This window comes from Acipenser ruthenus, chromosome 23 (assembly GCF_902713425.1).
Source record: "Acipenser ruthenus chromosome 23, fAciRut3.2 maternal haplotype, whole genome shotgun sequence".
Lineage (NCBI taxonomy): Eukaryota > Metazoa > Chordata > Actinopteri > Acipenseriformes > Acipenseridae > Acipenser > Acipenser ruthenus.
The window spans coordinates 17125643-17133675 of record NC_081211.1 but is presented as its reverse complement, the minus strand read 5'-3'; the positions used below and the strand labels follow the sequence as shown (position 1 = coordinate 17133675).

General features: G+C 47.7%; 1 non-coding gene across 1 annotated transcript; it reads right to left on the bottom strand.

Annotated features, from left to right (window-relative positions):
• Positions 1-7783: 7783 nt before the first annotated feature.
• LOC117413519 (U5 spliceosomal RNA) lies at positions 7784-7898 on the bottom strand. Its single transcript, XR_004546061.3, has one exon. It is a non-coding gene; the product is annotated as a U5 spliceosomal RNA (small nuclear RNA).
• Positions 7899-8033: the final 135 nt, after the last annotated feature.

Genomic DNA, 8033 nt, shown 5'->3' with positions numbered 1-8033 from the left:
ATCAAATAAAACATTCAAATTAAATCAAAGGTCCATAAAACTGAAACAAAAAGACTACATAAAACCAGGGCACCGTTGAAAAACGGTCATGCCAGCTAAAAAGGGCGGAATGCTGGCATGACAAAATAAATAAAAGGCTTAGCGGTGCCCCGTAGTCCCGCTCCTAGGAGCTAGCGGTTCCAGTTTTTTCCTTTATTCCATCTTCACGTCCTGAAGTCCGGCGATCCTCCACTCCGCGCAGGCCTTGTCCTTCCCGAGGGTCCGGATGTCCAGAATTACAAAGTCCTTGATAAGAGTTTGTGCCCTTCTGGTCGTGGTGATAGTGTCTAGCTCCTGCTTGTGATAGACACAGACGTTACGGCCTTCCCACAGGATCTGCTTGACAACATTGATGACACGCCAAACGCACTTAGCTGTGCTGGTATCGATTCCTCCCGCAGGCCCATAGAGCACAGTCTCAGCGGTCATCTTGGCCGTGTCAGCAAACCTGTTTAGGAAGACAGAGACAGAGAGCCAGACACTGCCAGCCACATCACACTCCCAGAAGATATGGGCTGGTGTTTCTCTCTTGCGGCACTTTGCATAGGGGCATGTTTCTACTTGGGCTAGTCCCCTCCTGAACATGAACGCTCGAGTGGGGAGTGCACTGTGGACGGTGTTCCATGCTATATCCTTCTGGACATTACTGAGGCAGCTGTGAGACACATTCTCCCAGATTTTTTGGCTTTGGGTGAGGGAGAAAGTAGCTACTTTTTCAATTTCCTGGGAACCGGCAAGATATTTAGTTACAGCCTTGTATTCCCAGGAGGCCAATTTTGCTTTATCTAAGCCCAATTTATATATAGTGTCCCTTAAGGTTCTATAATACAATGGGGGGTCCCAGGAGTACGGCACGGTGTTATCAATAGTGCAGAGGCCCAAGGCCCTGAGACAGGTGGCAAAATAGAAACGATTCATGTAACATACCTTCCTGTCCAGGGCCTGGATGTTCTTGATAGTTTGCGTGAGCCCCTGCACTCGGGTGAGCTGCACAACGTCCGGGACCCCCTTACCTCCCTTCTTGTCGGCTTTACTCAGGGTGGCTCGCTTTACCCTCTCCATCTTGCTGCCCCAGATAAAGCGGTGGATAATGCGGTCCACCACTTTTTTGGTGGTCCTGTCTGGGGGAAAGATTTTTCCTACATAAGAGAGGATGGGGAACAGTATAGACTTGGTTATTAATACTCTACCCGTCATTGTTAAGGATCTTGTGCTCCATCCGCCAATCTTTTTACGGACCTGGTTAATGGCCGCCGTCCAGCTCTGGGCCCCCGAGCTATTGTTCTCGAAAATGAGGCCCAGAATCTTGATTTTGTCCTTTTTGACAGGGTACATGTCCGACAGTTCCCTATCTACCTGCCAATTTTTAGACACGTAGACTTCGCTCTTGGACTTATTAATCACTGCCCCGGTCGCCGTGCAGTACTTCTCAAGGATATTACTAATCCGAGGTACCGACGATGTGTTGGTGCAAATGAGTGACACATCGTCCATATATGCTGTTGTTTTGACCTGGACCCCGTTGGATCCAGGCAGCTGGAAACCAGTTATATTGGTATCCCTACGAATTGCCTGCAGGAGGGGTTCAATGCACACGACATATAGCAGTGGGGATAGTGGGCAACCCTGTCTGACCCCTGACTGGATAGATATTTTACCAGTCAGGTGCCTGTTCACCAAGACTCGGGTACTAATGTTTGTATATATGGTTTTAACCCACTCCCTAAGTCCAGGAGCGAATTTCATCTGGTCCATCACTTTGTACATATATTCATGGCTTACCCTATCGAACGCCTTCTCCTGGTCAAGGTTGAACAGGCAGAGGGGATGGTTCCGTTCTCTAGAATAAGCCAGAATGTCCCTTGTTAACATTAAAATATCCGTGATGGACCTCCCTGGGACGCCACAAGCCTGGTCAGGGCCAATGACCAAAGGGAGGTGTACTTGTAGCCGGAGCATCAGAGCTTTGGCTAGTATCTTGTAATCCACGCAAAGGAGGCTGATTGGGCGCCAATTCCGTAGATCTTTAACTTCCCCTTTCTTATGAAGGAGAGTAATTACACTCTCCCGCATAGAAGGGCCCAACCGCTTCTCCCTGTAGACCGCTCTGTAGACCTCCGCTAAATGGACTTTTAGCGTGTCCCAAAAAAGATGGTAATACTCACCCGGGATGCCATCTGGACCTGGCGTCTTACCGGTGTTCATGGTCTTAACCGCCTGGGTGAGCTCCTCCAGCGTGAGTTCTGGGTCCTTCTCCTCCTCCTCGTCGTCCCGCACTGAGTCAGGCTCCAACTGGCTCAGGAACCACTCTATCAGGGTGTCATCTGTAGCTTTGATGTTATACAGGTCCCTATAGAAGTTCTCTACCACTTTTTTCACTCCCTCACTATCCTCTACTATCCTCCCCCTGCTGTCGAGCATGGAGGACATCAAGTGCCGCTTCTCCCTCGTTTTCTGGAAGAAGAAGCGAGTACACTTTTCGTCTTCCTCCATTTTTTGCACTTTTGCATTGTGCATGACCTTTCGTTGTTCCTCCCTACAAAGCACTGAAAGATCTAGCTTGGTCTGGGCTATCTCGTCGCTTACAGGGAACCCCCGAAGCTGAAGCAGGCTCAGACGCTGGAGGGCAGCATTCAGGTATTTATATTTGGCCCTCCTTTCTTTTGCTTTCCTCTTGCCTGCTGCTATGAAATAACCCTTAGTTCTCATTTTGACCATCTCCCACCACTCTATAGGGGAGTTGAATAGGTCACGCAAAGTGGTCCACTCAACAAGCCTGCTCTTATAGGCTGCAGCTATGGAGGGGTCATCGAGTAAGGAGGTGTTTAATTTCCAGACCCCTGACCCCATCTGGGAGGTCTGAGGGACCTGCAATGTTACCTGCAGGAGCCTATGGTCAGAGAAGAAGACGGCCTGGGTGTCTACTGCCGTCTTCGTAAGGGAGCTGGTATGCAGGACGAGATCTATACGGGAGAAGGAGGTCCCAGATGAGCTCACCCAGGTAAAGGGAGGCACCAGGTCCTTACCTGCATCACACAGGGAGAAATCAGATATTACGGAGGACAAAACTCTACTAGAGCGGTCGTTGCGTGGCCTGCTCCGGTCTACGTCCCTCAGAGCACAATTGAAGTCACCTGACACGATGACGGGTACGTTCCCCAGCAGGAGTGGACGCAGCTGTGGAAAAAATTGAACTCTTTCGTTTTGGTTAGTGGGTGCGTAGACATTGACCAGTCTGAGGGGAGTGTTGTTGTATGTCACATCCACGCTCAGAATTCTACCAGGTTCTACCTCCCTGCTGCTGCGGGAGGTAATAAATGGGTTTTTAAACAGGATACCTACTCCGTCGGCTCTGGCTATGTTGGAGCCCGACCAGAAGGAGTCCCCCAGGGTCCAACTCTCCTTCAGGTCCCTATAATCAGGGCTCGACGAAATACCACACTCCTGCAGAAAGATGAGATCTGCTTTCAAGTTAGCTAGATAGTTTAGTACATCAAATCTTTTTTGTGTCTCCCTGATGCTCCTGACATTAACAGACACACATATCAGGGCCATCAGGGTAGCTAACAAGAAAAGGAGTCGCTGCGTCCACCCCATAGCGACTATGATTGGGAGGTCGGGACACTCTTCCTACTCTTAGCTCTACGCTTGCTTCGAGGGGGCTTGGGCTTATTTGCAACTCCCATCACCCCTGAGAAGGTACTCACTGCTGCCTCGTCCAAGAAGGCACCGTCTTTATATGCACAGTACGTGGAGTTGTTGGGGCTATTCAACTCCCCACAAGGTAAGTCTGGTGGAACTTGCTCAGGGCCCCTCGGAACGTGTGGGTCAGCTTTGTCCTGGGGGGGGGTTATGACAGACAGCATTCTTTGGCTGTTACCGTCTGTTGAATTGGAGCTGTTAGCAGACTTCTGGCTTACCGCGTCCAGGGGTATTCCCATGTCCTCCAGTGCTGTATCTAGGAGGACCTCTAGGGGGCCCCTGGTTTTGCCCATACAAGGGAGGGGGTCAAGGATGCTTTGAAGGGAGGCCCTTCGCTTGAAGAGGGTCATTGCTACCGAGGTACTGCTGGTCAGGGAAGGTGTTGACCCCGACCTCTCCCTCGGTGCATTAGTGAACACCTCTTCTGCGAGGTGTGCTAGGGTATGTGCCAACGACTGGGAAGGCTGGCTGGGGATGCCCTGGCTGGCTGCTACCTGCCCACTAGGCGGCAGTGTAGCCGTCCCACTCGCCTCCGTCTCTGCCTGCGAGGGCAAGACTGGGGACTTTGTGTGGACATTAGCTGGTTTTGGATCTATGGGGGCCACCTGCAACTTGCTGTCTTTGATCCTGATCTTCTTTCTTTTCCCCCCCTCGTCTCTACCCTTTCTTTTCCCCACCCTCTGCTGGTTCTTCACTCCCTTCCCCTCCTTCTCACTCTCACTTTCACTGTCGCTTTCGCTTTCCTCCCCCACGGACTCAATCCTTATGGCGTCATAACGAGAGCCGAGGGGGAGTGCTGGCGCTGAGAGGGCCCTACTCAGGGGGGGGCCGCTGCTGGGTCCGGGCTCCCTCCCTGCCTCGTGTTCTGCATCAGAGGAGCTACTGGAGGAGCTAGTGGAGTGGCTGTTGTACTCTCTCTCTGGGCTGGGGGAAGGGGTCCTCGTAAAACGGGACATGTCTCGGGGGCGGGGGGGTGAGGGGGGTGCTGGTGATGATGGTGGTGCTAGAGTCTGGGTCTTGGATACTGTTGGTGGTGATGTGGACTGATCTTTGTTACTTGCTCCCTCTTCCTGCTCAGGCCTAGGCTTGTTCGTGTTTGCCTTGCTGGCTCTGGCCATGTTGGCATAGGAAGAGGGGCAGTCCTTAAACAGGTGCCCCTTCTTTCCACACAAATTGCACTGCCTCTCTTCTCTGCAGTGGCTGGTCTCGTGGGGGGCGCCGCAGTTCCTGCACTTGACTACAGTACACGCGGCCGCCAGGTGTCCTAATTCCCCACATTTCCTGCAGAGTTTTGGCATCCCATTATAGAATACCAGCCCTCTGTTGGGCCCTAACACTATGGAGTTTGGAATGTGGCGGACGCCTCCAATGCCCGATGGATCAACATTAAGGCGTACCAGCCACTTTCTGGCTCCTGTCCAAACCCCATCTTCATCTGTAATTTTCCTCCCTTCTGATGACACCCTCCCATAGCGGTTAAGCCATGTTGTAATATCATAGTCGCTAACAGCCTCATTGAAAAATTGGACAGTAACAACTTTCATTTCTCTGTCTGTCAGTGCATCCACACAAAATTCTTTGTATGGAGCGAGATATTTATTCTCCCCCCAAAAGGACCACATTTCTTGTAACTTTTGGGGGTTCCTAAAACTGACCTCAAACACTTCCTTAAGCCCTGGCAATTTCACCAAACAATTCAAGTCAGAAGGGGAAAAACCCATACCCCTCTGAAGAATGGTCCGGCTGAACTCCAGTCTCGTCAGTCCTGGTTCCGTTTCATCTTGCTTGTTTCTTGTGAAGCGCACCGCATTGTGCCTCCTGGTCTCCTGGGTTGGCCGGAACGCCATCCTTCAGCTGGCTCCTCCGATTGGGGTGGGAGAAGCCTCTGGACGTCCGGGTTGTCTCTCTCTACGGAAAAGAAACAACGTAAGCAGCAAATCTGGGCAGTTGAAGGAACTATTACTTTAGTCCCTGAGGAGATGGTCGCCTCGCAAGAGGGACCCCCTCCCCAGGTGAACGGTGTCCTTCCCTGGCGGAGTAGGGGGCGCTGCTTGGCACCGAGACCACGTAGGAAGAATCGTGGCTGTGACGCCTCCTCGGGGTCCGGGGCCGCCCTCTGCTCCTCCCAGATGGCGCCCTCTGCTGGGCGCCTGCTGCTCTCTCGGTCTGGATCTCGATTACAATCAAGGGCTGGGGATGAGGTCGTCTAGGTCATCAAAGGGTCCTCAAAGGTCGTCTGGATGGTAGGTCCTCCTTCTCTCTAACTCCAGGAACGTCTGGAAAAGCCGGAACCGCCTGAAAAAGAAAAAAACTGGAACCGCCTGAAAAAGAAAGAACTGCTCTCAACAGTCAACAAAATCTTGAAAGACCCTCGGCCTGGATTGGGCAAGCCAAAACCAGACTGAGCATTAGTCTTCCAAAAAGTTGCCGAGCTGAAGAAAGCCAGTCAAAAATAAAAAAAATTCTGTTCCTCCTCACCCGAACAAACCTCTCACAGACCCTCGGAGGGAGCGGGCAATGCCACTACCCTCTAAGCCTTAGTCTTAGAAAGATTTATTCGAACTGAAGAGAAACCAGAGACCTGAAGACAACTGTGCTTTATACATGGTTAAAACAGACACAGATTAAAATCGACATGAAAAAAACCTGTGCTGCTTTAAAAGTGACTGGAAAAAAAGAACCATCTATAAAAAACCAGTGCTTGTGAGGGCCGGGGAGTGCTCTCTAAAAAAGTTCAAAAGTGAACATAAAACTATAGATCTAAAACAGGGACAGGGGAAAATGGACAGTGTATAAAACAGTGAGTTAAAATTCTAAAATTTTAAAACACTTAAAATGTAACTTTTAATAGTTGACATTAAAAATCTTTTAGATACGTAAATACAAAACAAAACCAAATAAAACATTCAAAATAAATCAAAAACAAGAGAGTCCATAAAACTGAAACAAAAAGACTACATAAAACCAGGGCACCGTTCAAAAACGGTCATGCCAGCTAAAAGGGGCGGAATGCTGGCATGACAAAATAAATAAAAGGCTTAGCGGTGTATAGTACAACCGGTTCTACTATACATACACAACTAAGACACCCACTTTCTTAGTGTGATCAAGAAGACTGCAGTCTGTAACAAATGTTACTTTGAATAGCACGCCCATTTATCATACCAACACTACACACTGCAATTCTATTATTTTACAACACAAGGAAGCCCCGCCAAAGCAGGGCATCAAAAATTAGTTGAAACTCATAAATGTTCCTCTCCACGGAAATCTTTAGTAAAATACTCTTTTATTGAGATTTTACATTTTTTACATTTACACCCATTCGTTTTTTCATTCATTTTACATTTCTTTTAAAGATGACATTCATGCATACAGACATACATTTTGTTTTAAAAGCATTTAAAATACATTTAAAAACACCAAGACAATTGTGCTTTGTACATGGTTAAAACAGACACAGATTAAAATCAACATGAAAAAAACCTGTGCTGTTTTAAAAGTGACTGGAAAAAAAGAACCATCTATAAAAAACCAGTGCTTGTGAGGGCCGGGGAGTGCTCTCTAAAAAGGTTCAAAAGTGAACATAAAACTAGATCTAAAACAGGGACAGGGGAAAAGGGACAGTGTATAAAACAGTGAGTTAAAATTCTAAAATTTTAAAACACTTAAAATGTAACTTTTAATAGTTTACATTAAAAATCTTAAAGATACATAAAAACAAAACAAAACAAAATCAAATAAAACATTCAAATTAAATCAAAGGTCCATAAAACTGAAACAAAAAGACTACATAAAACCAGGGCACCGTTGAAAAACGGTCATGCCAGCTAAAAAGGGCGGAATGCTGGCATGACAAAATAAATAAAAGGCTTAGCGGTGTATAGTACAACCGGTTCTACTATACATACACAACTAAGACACCCACTTTCTTAGTGTGATCAAGAAGACTGCAGTCTGTAACAAATGTTACTTTGAATAGCACGCCCATTTATCATACCAACACTACACACTGCAATTCTATTATTTTACAACACAAGGAAGCCCCGCCAAAGCAGGGCATCAAAAAATTAGTTGAAACTCATAAATGTTCCTCTCCACGGAAATCTTTAGTAAAAGGCGAAAGATTTATGCGATCTGAAGAGAAACCAGAGTATATTAACATTTGTTAGTGCAGAAGGCAACCTACTCATATTGCTATTGTAACAAAGGACGGTTATTTTTTTTTTGTTTGGTTTAAACGAGCATTTTAATGTCTAATTCTTGAGAAAAACAACCAAAACAGTATACAA